The 16,289-nt window shown below is 39.1% G+C and overlaps 1 protein-coding gene across 1 annotated transcript in view; it reads left to right on the top strand.

The window, feature by feature from the left end:
- Positions 1-13,968, top strand: part of LOC124230090 (translation initiation factor IF-2-like) — a 59,801-nt gene extending 45,833 nt beyond the window's left edge. The window contains exon 3 of the mRNA XM_046645837.1: positions 13,920-13,968. The gene's annotated coding sequence lies outside the window, so the exon portion shown is untranslated. The remainder of the gene's footprint in view (positions 1-13,919) is intronic.
- The last annotated feature ends 2,321 nt before the right edge of the window (positions 13,969-16,289 follow it).

The following is a 16,289-nucleotide window of genomic DNA, read 5'->3' as shown; positions in this document are numbered from 1 at the left end:
CTATGTTCATTCTTCCAATCCCTGAGCATGGGATATTTTCCATTTCTTTGTGTCTTCTTCAGCTTCTTTCAACAATGTTTCACGGTGTGTGGTGTACAGGCATTTCACCTCCTTGGTTAAATTTATTCCTAGGTATTTTATTATTTTTGTTGCAGTCGTAAATGGGATTGTATTCTTGATTTGTCTTTCTGCTGCTTTGTTGTTACTATATAGAAACCCAACTGATTTTTGTATGTTGATTTTGTAACCTGCAACTTTACTCTATTTGCTTATTATTTCTAATAGTTTTTTGGTAGATTCTTTAGGGTTTTCTGTACATAAAATCATGTCATCTGCAAGCAGTGACCGTTTTACATCTCCTTTTCCAATTTGGATAGTTTTATTTCTTTTTCTTGCCTGACTACTCTGACTAGGACTTCTAATACTATGTTGTATAAGAGTGGTGAAAGTGGGCATCCTTGTCTTGGTCCTGTTCTTAGAGAGATAGCTTTCAGTTTTTCACCAGTGAATATGAAGTTAGCTGTGGGTTTGTGATATATGGCCTTTGTTATGTTGAGGTACTTTCCTTCTATACCCATTTTATTGAGTTTTTATCATAAATGGATGCTGAATCTTGTCAAATGCTTTCTCTGCATCTGTTGAGATGATCATGTGATTTTTATTCTTTCTTTTGTGAATGTGGCGTATCACATGATTGATTTGTGAGTGTTGAACCATCCTTGCCTCCCTGAAATAAATCCCCATTGATTGTGGTGTATGATGCTTTTAATGTATTGTTGTATTTGGTTTGGTAGTATTTTGTTGAGGATTTCTGCATCTATATTCATCAGTGATATTGGCCTGTAATTTTCTTTTTTTGTGTTGTCCTTGTCTGGTTTTGTTATCATGGTAATATTGGCCTTATAGAATGGGTTAGAAAGTGTCCCCTTCTCTTCAGTTTTTTTGAAAAGTTTGAAAAGCTTACGTGTTAAGTCATCTTTGAATGTTTGATAGAATTTACCAGGGAAGCCATCTGGTCCTGGGCTTTTGTTTTTGGGGAGGTTTTTGATTACTGTTTTGATCTCCTTACTAGTGATCAGTCTATTCAGATTCTCTATTTCTTCTTGATTCAATTTTGGAAGGTTGTGTAATTCTAAGAATTTATCTATTTTTTCTCGATTATCCAATTTGTTGGTGTATAGCCTTTCACAGTATTCTCTTATAATCCTTTGTATTTCTGTGGTATCCATTGTAATTTCTCCTCTTTCATTTCTGATTTTATTTATTTGAATCTTTTCTCTTTTTTTCTTAGTGAGTCTAGCTAAAGATTTGTCAATTTTGTTTATCCTTTCAAAGAACCAGCTCTTAGTTTCATTAGTCTCTTCTATTATCTTTTTAGTCTCTTTCATTTATTTCCACTCTGATTTTTATTTCCTTCCTTCTACTGATTTTACGCTTTATTTTTTCTTCTTTTTCTAGTTCCTTTAGGAATAATGGTATATTGTTTATTTGACATTTTTCTTGTTTCTTAAGGTAGTTAAACTTCCCTCGGAGTACCACTTTTTCTATATCCAGAACTTAACATCTTTGAGGCACTAAAGATTATCTATAAAATGGGGGCAAAAATACCTACTTCCTCGGCTCATCGTGAGCAATGTAAGGTACACAAGAGGTATTGAAAAGGTAAAGCATAATACAGTATGGAAAGTATGTGGTAGCTATACAATAAATGGCAGGTATTCTTATTCTCCAGTGTCTATTATTATTATTCACTAGAAGCCATAAATGCTGGGTTGGTGGCATTGTGAGACATGAATGAACTGAATATAGAATCAGTAGAAAGCAGCTTGGGTACTGACATGTAGAGTATCCTGAGCTTCTGCCTTTTTCCCATTGTTTGGAGACAGCGAGGAGAAGTTGTAATGGACCTCTATCAGGTCCCCCTGTGTCTCGTATAGGGTTAAGTAGGTAGTGGATTCAGGCCTCAAGAGTCAGAGATTGGAAGATGCTAGAAGTGCCTGGGTCATGGGACAGAAGTAGTCCTGCTAATCCCAAACTGTTAACTGTGATAGTAGGCATTACCTTCAAATAAGATTTCACTAGTCAGATGAATTTGGAATGTCCTGGATTCAACATGGTTAAATGACTTTACTGTAGAGCCATTCAGATTGTTTGATATCCATTTGATACTTTAATATGAATTTTGAAACTATAGGAAAGGAATACTATTTGCAGCATTTCCTAAATCAGTCCTTTTCTTCTTTCCTCATAAAATGTCTTGTGGAGTGCATTAGAATACACTTTGGAAGAACTAACCTAGGGCAATTGTGCGTCCTCAGTTCTCCCAAAGAGCTGCTAAAGGCCTGATACACCATTCAGGCTTTCTTCTTATCAGCAGGATTCCGATTCGACTTGTTTCTAGAAATGAGGCAGTGCAATTAGTGTATAGGGACTGGATTCTCCCTCTTTGTTCATTCATTGAACAAATATTTATGGAAAGCTTATTATATACCTCGGGCAATGCTGTCCATAGCAATTTACCTGTAAAATATTTCCTTCCTTTCTCTCATTTTAGCAGTGAAGTACTTGCTGCAAAAAGTTTGGAGGAAGAGAAGGCAAAAATGATGTCTAAATTTTTCTATCAGACCCTGGATGTCACCACCTCTGCTGCTTCTGGATTTTCCAGATGCCTGGATCAGCAGCTTCCACCCCCTCTGAGACTCCTAGGGCTGCTCCCATGGGCTGTAGCTGTAATCGGACGCTGGCTGGAGGCTCCCTGTTGACTTTTGCAGGGAGGGGTTCCCCTGAAGAGTGCTTGGAACTTGCCTCTTGCTAAGCTGGATGTACGGAGAAGGCTGACTCTTGAAGGGGGGCTGCAGGTGGGTGATTAATTTAAAATTCATTCGCTCATCTATTCTTTCCCTCAACACATTGTTATGGAGTGCCCAAAAAATGTGCCCAGTTCACCATGCTGGTTTGGGGATGCAACACTGGACAGGATAGACACCCTGCCTGCCCCCTCCAGCTTAGAGTCTAGCCTAGTGAGGGAGGCAGAAGTCAACAGGCACAGCTGGGTGTGGTGAGCACTGTGGTGGGAGAGTCAGGGGAGGCCTGTGCAGAACCGAGTGGGGTGGGGGATAGAAGGGCATGTTGAGAGCTGTGTAGTCAAAATTTCCTGCTCTGGGTGGGGAAGTTATTTGTACAGTGTTTCCACCCAACCTGCTACTGAGGAGGGGCCAGTCCAGTGAGGCAATTCTCAAAAGGTCATTCTTATCAGAAGAGTCTGTCTGTCTTGCTGTCCAGGAAATCCACGTGGTGCTATTTGTGGTATTTGTGTTTTTAAAATACCTATCTCTCAACACCAATTTGTGAACTCTGTGGGCAGAAAAGGTCTAAGTAGGGCCCATTTTAATTCACTCAGTAGGCAAAAATCTAAATTTACAAACCAGATGTGTTAAGGTGGAATACACCGTCTATTTCAGAAATAGTTCCCTCAGCGTCTTCAACTTGCTGAGTTCTGCCCAGCCCATCAATTTTATCGACAAGTAGAGGACCTCTGAATTAGGGAATCAGTATTCACACTACGGAATGAACCTCCATTTTCACAGATGGTGTCACCACGAATTTTTTTAAATAATTACCCTTTCTTGGTAATTAATGTCTGATCTTATCTTCAAAAGTCACATTTACAGATCACTTCTAAGGAATCATTGAGCGCCCAGAGCCTGATTCTTTGTTTATCCTCATGCTGTGTATGGCCTTTTTATAATCCTGAGGCAATCTAGGAGAAGTCTGTTATGGTAAAACCAGACTTTTAGTCTTAATTTTGTGTTCTATTAAATATCATTATCTTTTCTTTAAAAAAGTTGGTGGAGGGGTGGTGGAAAGACTAAGGAAAAGAGGCAGCTTAATTTTTAAGTTTGAAAGGTTGTGAAAAATGCTGTCTAAAAAGAAGAAGAGTAACATGACTATTCTCATTTTCAAAAAGTTAATGTTCTCCAGAATGTGATAACATCATAATAATGATCATAATTAGCTTAAGTGAAAGATACAGAGTCCTTTTCTTAGCACTCACTTATTTCCTTGAATCATTTCAAATGGATACCCATATTATTGCATTGCAACACTTTATTTCCTTTAATAGAATTATGAAATTACTTAAAGGATCAGGTAGAACAGGATTTCCCAAACTTCAGATCATGACCCATTAGTGAGTAAGGAAATTAGTAAACTGAGTCATGATTGATATTTTATCCAAATGAAGAAATAGGATAAAATAGAAAACACCAGAGTACATCACACTTTGTAAGGGTAGATTTTGTTTCATGAAATTTTGTCTCAGATACATATATATACACACATATATACAGTCTTACATAGTTATATATGTATATAAATAACGTATAAGTGCATACATCTGAGTGTACTGAATCAAAATTTTTAATGTATTTCTCACTGTGGAATGCAGACACAAAGTTTGAGAACTCCTATGATGGAGAATATTCAAAACGCAAAGTAAAACATAAATGACCATGTTACTCTGCACATTAAATATGATTTTATAAATGCTAAATATCTTTATTAAAGCAAAGTCTTCAGCCTTAACAAATTTACAATTCTGCTAAACAAAAGAGGCATTCAGGCAAAGTGGATTCATATATGTGCGTGTATACATGCCTACAGACTTCAACCTATAAATAGAATTTTAAAAACCTTTAAACATATTTAAAAGCTTTAAAATATAATTAGAAATAGAACTTCCTGATTCCATGAATAACCGTTGTTAATAACATAAAATCAAAGGCGCAGCTGTGCTGATATTTTCACGGTGTTCACTCATTCACATGCTAAGCTAAAGGCCAGTGTGAGAAAAATTGCAGGTAGCTGCTAGTTTTGTAGTTTAAAATTTATAGCCTATTTAGCACCTACCCTCTCATTAGCCCGGGACTATAGTAGATGGTCTGTGTGGTGCAGTTGGAATCCAGGAAGAAATTCTGAAACTGCATTTAGTGGTTGAGAAAAGATCCCTCATCTTAATGACTTTTCCCCTTGATCTCCCTCTGACGTGAATCAGCCTTGCTGAACATTGTAATACTGCTTTGCTCATTCCTCATGATGGACCATATAGGCTTCCCGGGAACTCTCAGGACTAGAAACATTCCAGACATTCCTTAACACAACATTCCTCAAAAGGTTGGTTTCTTAGGATCCTGCAGGGGCACTGCCTGCATGGTTCACAGAGACGGCTGACACGCCTTTCATTAGTAGATGGGTCAGACGGCGGCAGCTGCCTCTGCTCTGAAAGACTTGCTTTACTCAACTGGGAGTCCATCAAACTGGCTTCTAGAAGGGTAATTGAGGACACTGGGATTCTCGGTAAGGTAGAATCAATCAGTGGGGCTGCGTGTTCCAGCTGCACAGTGAAGCTACACATTGGTTGTATATCTTGGTATGATGTGTGTTTACTTTGGAAAGAGGCATTTAAATGAAGTTTCCTATAGCAAAGTCTTGGCCCCCCAAATCCAAGAGTCTCAAAGTTACTTTCAACAAATCCAAGAAATAGAAATTCTACACTGGAACTCTTGTTAGCTGCCTTTCTTATAAAAATAATTATAGGACACACCATTTCGCTCTTTTTCCATATTAATATTTCCGATTCTGCCTCTTTCCTCCCTCCTCCCTTTGCTCCTCATACACTTCCTTTGAAGTTCTCTAATTCTCTTTTTAGACTAGGACAAATTGATATCAAACATTCTAGTGTTGAAGGTTTTCAAGAAGAAGCCAAAAACCAAGAAACTTCTTTCACATATGACTGGATCCCTTCACATTCTTTCTGGCTGATGGGCTATTCACTGCCAACCTCAGGGGTTTCATTTGCCTGGAATTCTCCTTACCCTCTTCTTCCCAACCCAGCCTCTCCTCTCGGTTTCCACATTCCTTGATAAATACAGCCAAACCCAGCGTCTTTCTCGGAAACACAAAACCCTAGTGCAAGGCCTTACACATAGCTCTCACTCCATGAAATATGAGTTCTTGGCCAAGTGTGGTAGGCTGTGATAGCACACCTGGGCCTGGGCGATCTGACCAGTGGAGTTTGTCCTCAGGCCCTATTCTTTCTCAGTGACCCACGAGATACTGAACAAATTAGAGGAGCTCTATATTCAGCATGTGATTGACTGCCAGTGAAATGTGACTCAGAGCCCAGAGGTGCCTCACAGAATGAGCAGATGATTAAGAAGCTGGGGATCATGTCACACTCCAAATGTACAGTAGAATAGTTGGAGGGAATGTGATTACCTTCAGGGATAAGTATTTGTCTCTCCTCATCTCCCCCTCCATGTAGCTGTGGGCTGGGACTCACTGGAAGTGTTGCTAAAATGAGAGTAATGTGGGCAGCGCTTTTTCCTCTAGCCTGTATAGGACACTTACATTGCCGTGTCCTTTGTTGTCATCTTTGCTAGTCACCTCTCTGGTTCATTTAACCAGAAGGCCTTCTGACTTTGGAATCTGTAGGAGAAGTTTCAAATGCCAGCTCTGAAACAGAGCAACTCACCTAGACAAGTCCTGTAGGATGTTGTCATCTAAAAATACCCCTAGTGGATCACTGGGAGCAGGAAATGAAGCAGAGATAGCAAATTCACACCAACTTTTAAAACAGTCACTATGGAGTGTTTACAAGGATCCCACAGATGACTAAAATTAGTTTATTCTGCATGGCATTATCCACTGCTGACTCAAGATGGTGATACAAGCAGTGTTAAGCTGTGAGCTCACCAGGAAGCTCATTCTCTAAAATTGTTCTCTGGCAGGGAATGACCCCTGGTTCACATCACTGGGGGAAGATGGGGTATAAATAGCAACTTGTTATGCCATCACTCAGAAGCTATGTTTTCCTCTTGTCTCCAGTTCTCTGTTTCTAGCAGATGGAAGGGTCTCCTGATCAGTCTGTTGTCTCTCTGTGCTCAGGAGTATGGTGTGTGCATGTGTGTGAAAATCATTCTTTTAGTCGTGCAATATAATAATTAGAAAGCGTGGAGGCTAAGTGATCTGGTAAGCATCATGCAGCAACTCACTGACCCTCAAAACTGAGTTTTTGGTCCTATAATTTTCAAAGAGTTTTAAACATACTGAGATTCTGCTGTTTTTCCTATAAGGCAGAATGCAGGTCCTGTGAGCCGACCTAAGTGTAGATGGTCAACTGGTTGAAAACGTGTTCAGATAGGTATAGGCAGAGAAGAAACTATAGATACATGTGCCGTTGGGGTGGTTTCTCTGTTATAAAAAAAGGTTTTCTGTATATTTAAGGTCAAGTTTATCAGAATAAAGCTGCATGCACACTCTACTAGAAGTTATTTTTTTGATTGATTCTCTCAAGTAGTCAATTCAATAAAGAAATAAAGTCATACAAATCAACTATTTAACTAAATTGGCCACTTAATCCAGTAAAAAAGTGACTCCAGCATTTCTGTATTAGCCCATAACCTGTTATGTTTTCGTGGCTCGTTTTATATTCTTTTCCATACAGATTTTCTGTAAAATTTATTTCGGGACACAAATAGATATTCTTCAGTGTGTGCTAGAGTCATTTTAGTTCTAAATCATTCTATTTCTCTTCAGGTGCCCATTCTCTGCTACTGATAACTTTCCCCCATCTGTTTAATCCATTTTCTGTCTTATTAAATACTGGGATTATTTCTTCAGCAACAAAGCCCTCAAACTATGCATCACTGATTTTCTATTTTTGAAGCTCTGGAATTTTCCTTGTTGGGACACTGAGTGCCTCATTTCTAATTAGACTTTCCTTCTTACTCATATTTGGCTTTGCTTTATCAATAAATTACACAACCAATAACTGGGAGCAGGATCCTCGAGTGTGCTGCAAACGTGATTCCCAGTGACTCGTGGAAAAGAAGGAGCATTCCGGGAGAGATGGGACTGGAACTGTGATGCAGGCAAGATGACTATCAGTGTTGATAATGTAATGAGAAGTTGTTAATTTTTAAGCAACAGCTGGACTCTTACTCAGATTGGTAGTGGCTCTATTTTGTAGTCAGATGAAAGTTTTTAGTAGAAACTATCCCGTTTTATTGGATATTTCCTTTAAAAGTCTTTGTACCAAGAAGCATCTTTAGAAAAGACCATTGGATCTGTCCTGTCGTAAAACCAGGGTTGAGCAAAGTGCTCCAGAAGCAAAGTGTTTTCTAAGATCTTGTTCTGATGCCTCCACCTCCATGAAGTTTTCCCTCATCACCCCAGAGGGGAACCACGTCTCCATCCTTTCGACTCCCACAGTACTTTGAGATATTCCAGGTAAGCCACTTAGCACAGAGCCTGGTATAAAGAAAGCGTTCATTATTATTGTCCCTGCCTCTTTGTAGCCTGTGTCATCTTCTGCTGGAGGGTCTAATGCATCATTCCATCCTCAGCATTGACTTTGTACTTTCTGGGTACTTGGGAAGCATGTATTGAACGAATAACAGATTGTCAGTCCATCTCAGGTATCTTTATACCCCTCATGCTGACATTCAGTAGACACTCAAAAATGTGAGGGTAGTCAGTGTTCAATGAATGGACGTAAACAAAAAACTTCATTGTAACTTTTTTGAATGGCCGCCAAAATTCAACCTTTGTGTTCACAGGGTTACCTGTCTTAATCTTCTGTTAGGGCTAAAGATATTAACGACAACTTTACTCCTGAGCTCAGTTCCTGTAAATGGTGTGCTGTTTCTTTAAATAACTGGCCAACTAAGCTTCATCGGCATTTCCCATATGAGGAGTAAAATAAATATGTCTAATATTAATTGGGCATTTGTTTTGGGCCAGGCTCTGTTCTAAGCACTTTACATATACTCACTTATTTAATTCTCACTGCAATCCATTCTAAAGTCAAGGCACGAAGGCACAATGTGGTTAAATCCCTCGCCCCAGGTCAGCCTCTTGCCAAATACTGAATTACAGCCAGAGCTGGTCTGGACATGCAGACAAGTTATAGTTTGATGGCACCTATCACCCTGCTTCATGCAAAATGCTAAAATGAGAGCAAATGCCAGACCAGTCCAGCCAAGATGCTGCTGTCCAGAGGCTTCACGTCTCTCTCAAATATACTCGAGCTCTCAACTGTCCTCTTTATTGCAGGTATCCCAGCTAGAGAGGGGGCGGAGGGCCGAAGAAGCTGGTGCTGGGCTGTGAGCAGAGGAAATTTTTATTCAGATGCTCAGACTCTATATCTTTGTAAATATCTGCTCCGCTCCATTAGTAAGCACCACCCTGCCTCGTCTACTACCACTTTCCCGCTCATACTCTGATCTCTTCCAACTCTTCCCTCAGCTTTGAATTTTCCACTTCCCGACCCTCCTTCAATTGTCTGGGCCCTACAGGTCATGTGTGATGCAACTTAGATGGCCCATCTTGCTGGAAGCTGTCCCTGACCCTCCCAGACAGGTGTCAGATCCCTACAACCCCCTGTGTTTCTTCCTGTCTCGGCGGCTTATTGTTCCACATTGTAATTGGTGGTTTAATTGTCTCTGATACTAGACTGTGAGCTCATCAAGAGTGGGGACCCTGTCTTGCTCACTGATATCCTGAGAGCCCAGCACAATTCTGGGTGCATAGACGTCTCATAAATGTTTATTGAATGAAAATATAAATGAATAAATAAAAATGTTCCCTTGCATATCCCCTCCACTCTGAAAGTATTACATAAACCAACTACAAGGGCTGTGCACCTCCACATTCAGATGCCTGAGACGGGCTAGAAGGACACAGCCAAGAATAACAGGTTGAAGATGTTATTTCTTTGTCTCTATATAGCAGAGAGAAAATATCCCACCGTTATCCAACCCCAGACCATAGGAATAAATAATCTTTGATGAGGAGGGAAAAAAGTAATCCTGAAAAATTTGCGGCTAGAAAAAAATGTTTCAAACAGCATTTTATCCTTCCCCTCTGTGGGCTTGTTGTGTAAATTATGTGTGAGACAAATATGTGATAGAGCGATTCAGCGGTAATTACTTGTTCTCAAATGTTTGGTTAACCACGCCTCTTAATCCCACATACAGTAGTTTAGCACAGAATTAAATTCTGCCCTTTAGGCAGGATAAGCATTTGGAGTTTCTTGTTTCTGTAGTTTAAATGTTTTTATCCCAATATTTGTCCTTTTCCATTTAGAATAAATGCACTGAGTGTGTGTGAGGAAATGTAAATAGCATGGAATTTTTATGATTCAACTCATCATCCTTATTGGTTTGAGGTCGATTTTTATGGGCACTAATTTTTTAAAAATTACTTATCTGTAATTAGTTACAGGAACATAGAAAGAATTACCAGACCACTCTTTCCTCTAATGAATATAGCATCTTCTCTTTGCCAATAATTGAAGCCTTTAATTTTATAAAGGAAAAACAATTCCTTCCACCTTTACTCTCAAAATGCAGAGACTTCATGGAACAGTGTTATTTGACATAATTAGAGAGAAAGGTTTTCCCTGCTGTCACATATAGCAAGAATGGGAAAAAATGTTGATCTAATTGACTGGGGAATCTCTTAGCCCCATATCAGTAGTAGTACTAATTTATTCATTCAGAATCTATTAATATTCACTACGTGCCTAGGATGTATCAGAAGCTGCTATTTACTGGCAATATAAAAAATGCTAAGACGTGGTCTCTGTCCTCAAGTAGCTCACCATGGAATGGGAGACAGTTGTATAAACAGTTGCAATCAAACAAGACAAGTCTTACACGGAAGTCGATACAAAGTACAGCAAGGCTTTAGGAGAAGAATCTGAGCTGGCTGGGGAAGTCAGGAATATGGATTCACAGAGGAGAGAGCAACTGAGCGGAGATGAGCGGGAGCAGGAGCTTGCCAGGAAGCAAAGCCAGTCACTGAGCGATGGGGGAGAAGGCATTCTAGACACAGGGCTGAGAAAACTGGGTTGTTGAAATCTTTGGGGCTTAATTATCAGTAACATGTGACCTGTGACGCACTTCACAACTCACAGAGACACATCAGTGTGAGGGAACTGCACTGCAAGGACCACTGGGGAAGCCTTTAAGCACGGCGAGGCTTTGTTCAGATTGGCCTGTAGAGAGAGAGAGCATGAGTTCACTCTGGTAGTTGTTTCTTGGGGAGACCACAGGGAAGCTGATGAGGATCCAGAGGCAGCTGGACCTGGTGATTGACCAGGTGGATCACAGGGCACTTTCTGTGCTGTAAGCCACAAGATCTGGATCGATTCAAGTTTCCAGTTAGTGTCATGGCCGCTTACATCCTCCCAGTATAACTTAGGTTGAGCCTTTCACTCAAATTAATTTGTTTTTTGTGTGTATGTGAGGAAGATTGCTGCTGAGCTAACACCTGTGCCAATCTTCCTCTATTTTATGTTGGATGCCACCCCAGCATGGCTCGACAAGCTATGCTGGGTCCTTGCACGAGATTCAAACCTGCGAATCCTGGGCCACTAAAGTGGAGTGCACGAACTTCACCACTACACTACTGGGCCAGCCCCTCACTCAAATTAATTTGAAAGCAGAAAGATGAATTTAGCCTAACATTAGAATATCTTGATGGCATTAAGTGGGGTATTTTCAAAATAGATTTTCCTCTTTGGGGGGAGGATGTTTGTCTGCGTTAATCTATTAAATAGTTGTATCTAACCCTAGAGAGAGAATTCTAACACTTCCAATGGAGCATGAACTGAGGCTCACTCATGGTTCTCCATCAGCATTTCTCCTCTTTCTTTCAAAGCAGTTCATAAATATCTTCTTTATGCTTTATATTTGTACTGTGGCTCCATTGGAGCCAGCAAATATAAAGGAAAGAATTTGATTGTCAATGATCAATGTAAACCTGTGATGTCAGATCTATTCTCCTGGTAGCCTAAATCTTCTATTTAATTGTGTATTGACATTTTTCTGTGCTTATGTCCTTGTAAACACCTATATTTGTTTTCATAGCTCTTCAATATTTCAGGAAGGAAATTCTCCTCCAACCACCTTAATCTACTACTGTCCCCTGCATTCTGTTGATGAGGTCCCTTCTTTGTGCCTTGGCACAGTCCATTTTCTTGCCTGAGTTCTTCCCTCTTAGAAATCCAGGAACCTCTCCTCCTTCAGAATCTGGCTCAAAATTAAATTTCTCTGAGAAATTTAATCACTATTCCAATTGCTTCTTTGTTTCTTGATGTTTGTGAACTGTGTTAGGTTTGCATGCATGTTTCTGCTCGAGTCTTCTTAAACATTTTCGTGTACATATTTTGAGCATTTTCAAACAGTATCATCCTTAACCTAGTGTGAGTGTCCAATAGGTGGTAACTTTAACTGATGGACAGATAGTGGAAATACATTTTCATCTGTCTGCCCTAATTTTATGTTTACCTCTAAAATTTTAGAATTTTTTCTAGAACTCAAATTACATGTGCCATCAAGACATCATCTTTATTTCTGATTTTACAGTACAGTTATTAAAAAAATTTTTTTAGGGGCTGGCTTTTTTAGTGATTAAGTTCATGCACTCTGCTTTGGCAAGCCAGGGTTCACAGGTTTGGATCGCAGGCACAGACCTACACACCACTCATCAAATCATGCTGTGGAGGCATCCCACATACAAAATAGAGGAAGATTGCCACAAATGTTAGCTCAGGGCAATCTTCCTCACCAAAAAATAAAAATAAAAAAAATTTAAATTTGTTATGTACACAGAAAAGTACAGAATATAACAAACCAGAATTTTAAAAGGCAAATATCCAGTCATTTGCATTTCAAATATTTTGTTTTTGTTAGGAAGAAATAAAATATTAGAGATATAATTGATATCCCTTTTGTAACTTTCTCTTACACTATTTTCTTTCTTTTCTTCCTAGAGGCAACCACCAGCCTGAAATTGGCACTTTTACTTTCCATCTCTGTTCCTATACTTTTACTAAATATGTATCTTTCCATAATCAATATATTTGTTAATGTTTTTGTTTAAAAATTTTACCTAAATGCTATCTTCACACATCTGGATTTTATTGTTTTCTCCAATCTAAGAATCTCTGTATTTTAATAAACAGATGTAATCCATTCATATTTATTGTGATTATTGACATGTTTGGGATTATTTCCAGCATCTTACTCGGAATTTATTTACCAACGCTTTTCAGTGCTTTTCTTCCTCTTCTTCTTTCTTGTCATTTTATAAGTAATCATTCCTTTATTTCCTTTTTGTTTTCATGCTGGTTTGGAAGATAAACACTCTATCTTCCTAATGTGGCTACCACTTTAAATTTAAAAATATGCATTATTTAAAAAATTTCAAGTCTGTGCTCACCTTCTCAATTTTAATTTCTTGGTATCCATCTAGACATTTTTTTCCCTATGCAGATACAAATGTCTATCTTTCTTTTCCTTTTTCCTTATTTTACAAAAAGATGGTTATGCTATACACACTCTTCTACAGCTTACTTTTCTTAAATATATCTTTTGAATTTCTTTCTATCTCAGTAATATGGTTCTGTCTCATTTTTTTAATGGCTAACAAGCAATGATGATAATAGCTAACATTTGCTGAGTGATTACTGTGTGCTAAGAGTTTTTGTCTCATCTGCAGTTTACAAGAACCATAGGTGGAAGAGAGTGCTATTTTGGAGGTGAGGAGCCTGAGGTTTAGAGAGGCATGATAAGTAAAAGAATGGCCACCAAAGATGTCCACGTGCAAATCCCTGGAACGTGCGACTGTATTACCTTACACACCAAAGGGGAATTTGCAGCTGACAGTAAGGTTAGAGCTTGAGATGGGGAGATTATTCTAGACTATCTGGGTGGGCCCAATCTAATCATTTGAGTCCTTAAAAGTGGAACCTTTTCCTGCCTGGTTAGAGAGATATGTGATGGTGGAAGCAGGGTCAGAGAGATGACAGTGTGAGAAGGATTTAACGCCCCATTGCTGGTTTTGATATGTAGGGGTCTATGTGTAAGGACCAGCAAGAGGACCCTATGAGTGAAGGGCAGCCCTCAGCACACAGCCAGCAAGGAAACAAAGACCTTAGTCTTACAACCACATGGAACAGGATTCTACTAACACCTGAATGAGCAAGGAAAAGAATTCTCTCCCAGATGCTACAAGAAGAACCCCAGCCCTGCTAACACATCGATTTTTGCCCAGTGAGACCCATATGGGGCTTCTGACCTACTGAACTGTAAGATAATAAATTTGTGTTGTTTTACACCTCTAAAATTGTGGTAATTTGTTATGGCAGCAATAGAAAATAACTACAGTAGCCACAACTAATAAGTTGTAGTGAAATGGGAACTCAAACTCAGGTGGTCTGACTCCAGGGCATGTATATGGCTAAGTCATGATTTATTTAACCAGTCCATATTGATGAGAATTTAGATTGTTTTTCATTTACAGTGTTCCAGGCAATAGGACAGTAGATTTCCTCATATCCGTATCTTCAAACACTTTAGTTAGACTTTCTATAGGAAAAGCTCCTAAAAGTGAAACTATTGGATCAAAGAATAATCATATTAAACATTTTTATAAATACTGCCAAATTGCCTTGCAGAATGTTCTCAACGTAGCACTTAGACAAGAACTGAAATCAGCAGGAGAAGAATAAACAAAATGTATGGATGGATCTGGGTCACTGGTGACCATTTCAGGCAAGCAAAGAACTGAAGAGACCACATAACTGAAAGTGCCCTTCTTCATTTTAACTGGAGAAACTGCAGACATTTGTTCCAGAAGTGTCCCGGCCGCGTCTTTCCTACGTGCTTTGTGGATAAAATCATTCTTTGTGCTTTCACTTCTGGTTTTACTACTTGTTTTTGGCCTTTGAAGTAATAAAGACTGACAAAAATAAATAGCCTTTTCAGTAAATATCCCTTGTACTACACATCCATCCAAAAATGCTCTTTACTTCAACTGAGGCTAGCGTTTCCCATGTGCACAATTAGATACTTTAAAATACTAATAGCATGTCATTAATTTTGGATGAGAGGCTTTCCAGCAGGGCCCTGTCACCTTAAGGGACCCCAGGCTCTGAAAGAAAAGGAGTATTTCTTGCTGGAAATAAACATTTACTTTCCTTAGGCATCTTAACTCCACTCTTATCTGGAAAGTGGTCTCTCTCTCCTGGCTTGCACCAATGCTTTTGTTGAGCATGTAGATCTGATAGCATCTATTTTTCCCCCAGGCTCTTTCTTTTGTTTCAGAACTTCCTTTTCTCTTACTCTACTCCCTCGGAGATGTTGATTTTCCCCTTAGGCTGTGATTTTTTATCTTTAGGTTTGTGACACTTTTTGACGCAATTGTTAAGCTTGTTTTTTGCCCTTGTGCTCAACTGTTAGATCCTGGGACACTGTAATAAACATCCTCTTGGCTGTGAAATGGAAAGAGGTCTAACTAATGATGTTTCTGGGTTTGTTTACTTATTTATTTATCTTTGCTTCATTTCACCTAGGAAACCAGAATGGAAAATTTGATTTCTGATAAATTTTAAGCTATTATAATGACTAATAACTCCACCTATTTATTGAATACTTACCATGTACCTGATACTAGTCTTTTTTGAAATAATGCTATAACAAACTCCTCAGGGCCATTTTTTAAGGTAGGTGCTGTTATTAGCCCGTTCCACTGTTGAGGAAATTGAGGTTTCAGAAAGTTAGACAGCCTGCTCGAAGCCATATCATAGTAAATAATAAAGCTGAGATTCAAACACAGGCTTGTTTGATCGGTCTATGCTCTTAACCACTGTGCCATCATGTTCTTTGGCATTTCAAATCATTTGTAAGCAATATTTCCAAGAATGTTTTTAAACAGAAAAAAATTAAACACAGAGCTACTTAGTTGTGGTGAAGTAGAAAGAACACTGGGACAGGAGTCAAAAGAGGGAGTCCTCACTGTGTCCTTAACTAGCTGAGCAGGTCCCCAGTCAAGTCCTTTCACCAGCCCTTCCCTTAGCCTTTTTCCCATTTGTGAAGGTGCCAGTCTTCTAGCATCCTTAAAAAACTTGATTTCCTCTTCTTTAATTTTTCCTATACTGAGATACATGAAACCTGCCACTCCCATATCATTTGTGACAGTGAAGGCTCATATCAGATGAGTCGGTTGGCACAAGGCTACTTTTCCTAAAAAAGGAAGGGAAAAGCAATGATTAAATGCCACCCTCCTGGCAGAAAGCAAGCTAAGCATAATGACTCAAGTTCAAAGCCTAGAAAATCTTGGCGGAAACTGGGTGGATATATCCTTCTGTTTCTAATTTTCTCTGTGTATATTCATCGTTGACCATAGAAATGTGGATGAGCGTGTGGCTCATTATTTAATCA

The sequence above is a fragment of the Equus quagga genome, chromosome 18 (genome assembly GCF_021613505.1).
Source record: "Equus quagga isolate Etosha38 chromosome 18, UCLA_HA_Equagga_1.0, whole genome shotgun sequence".
Classification (NCBI taxonomy): Eukaryota; Metazoa; Chordata; class Mammalia; order Perissodactyla; family Equidae; genus Equus; species Equus quagga.
Note: the sequence above shows the minus strand (reverse complement) of the source record. Positions and strands in the feature narration are given on the sequence as shown.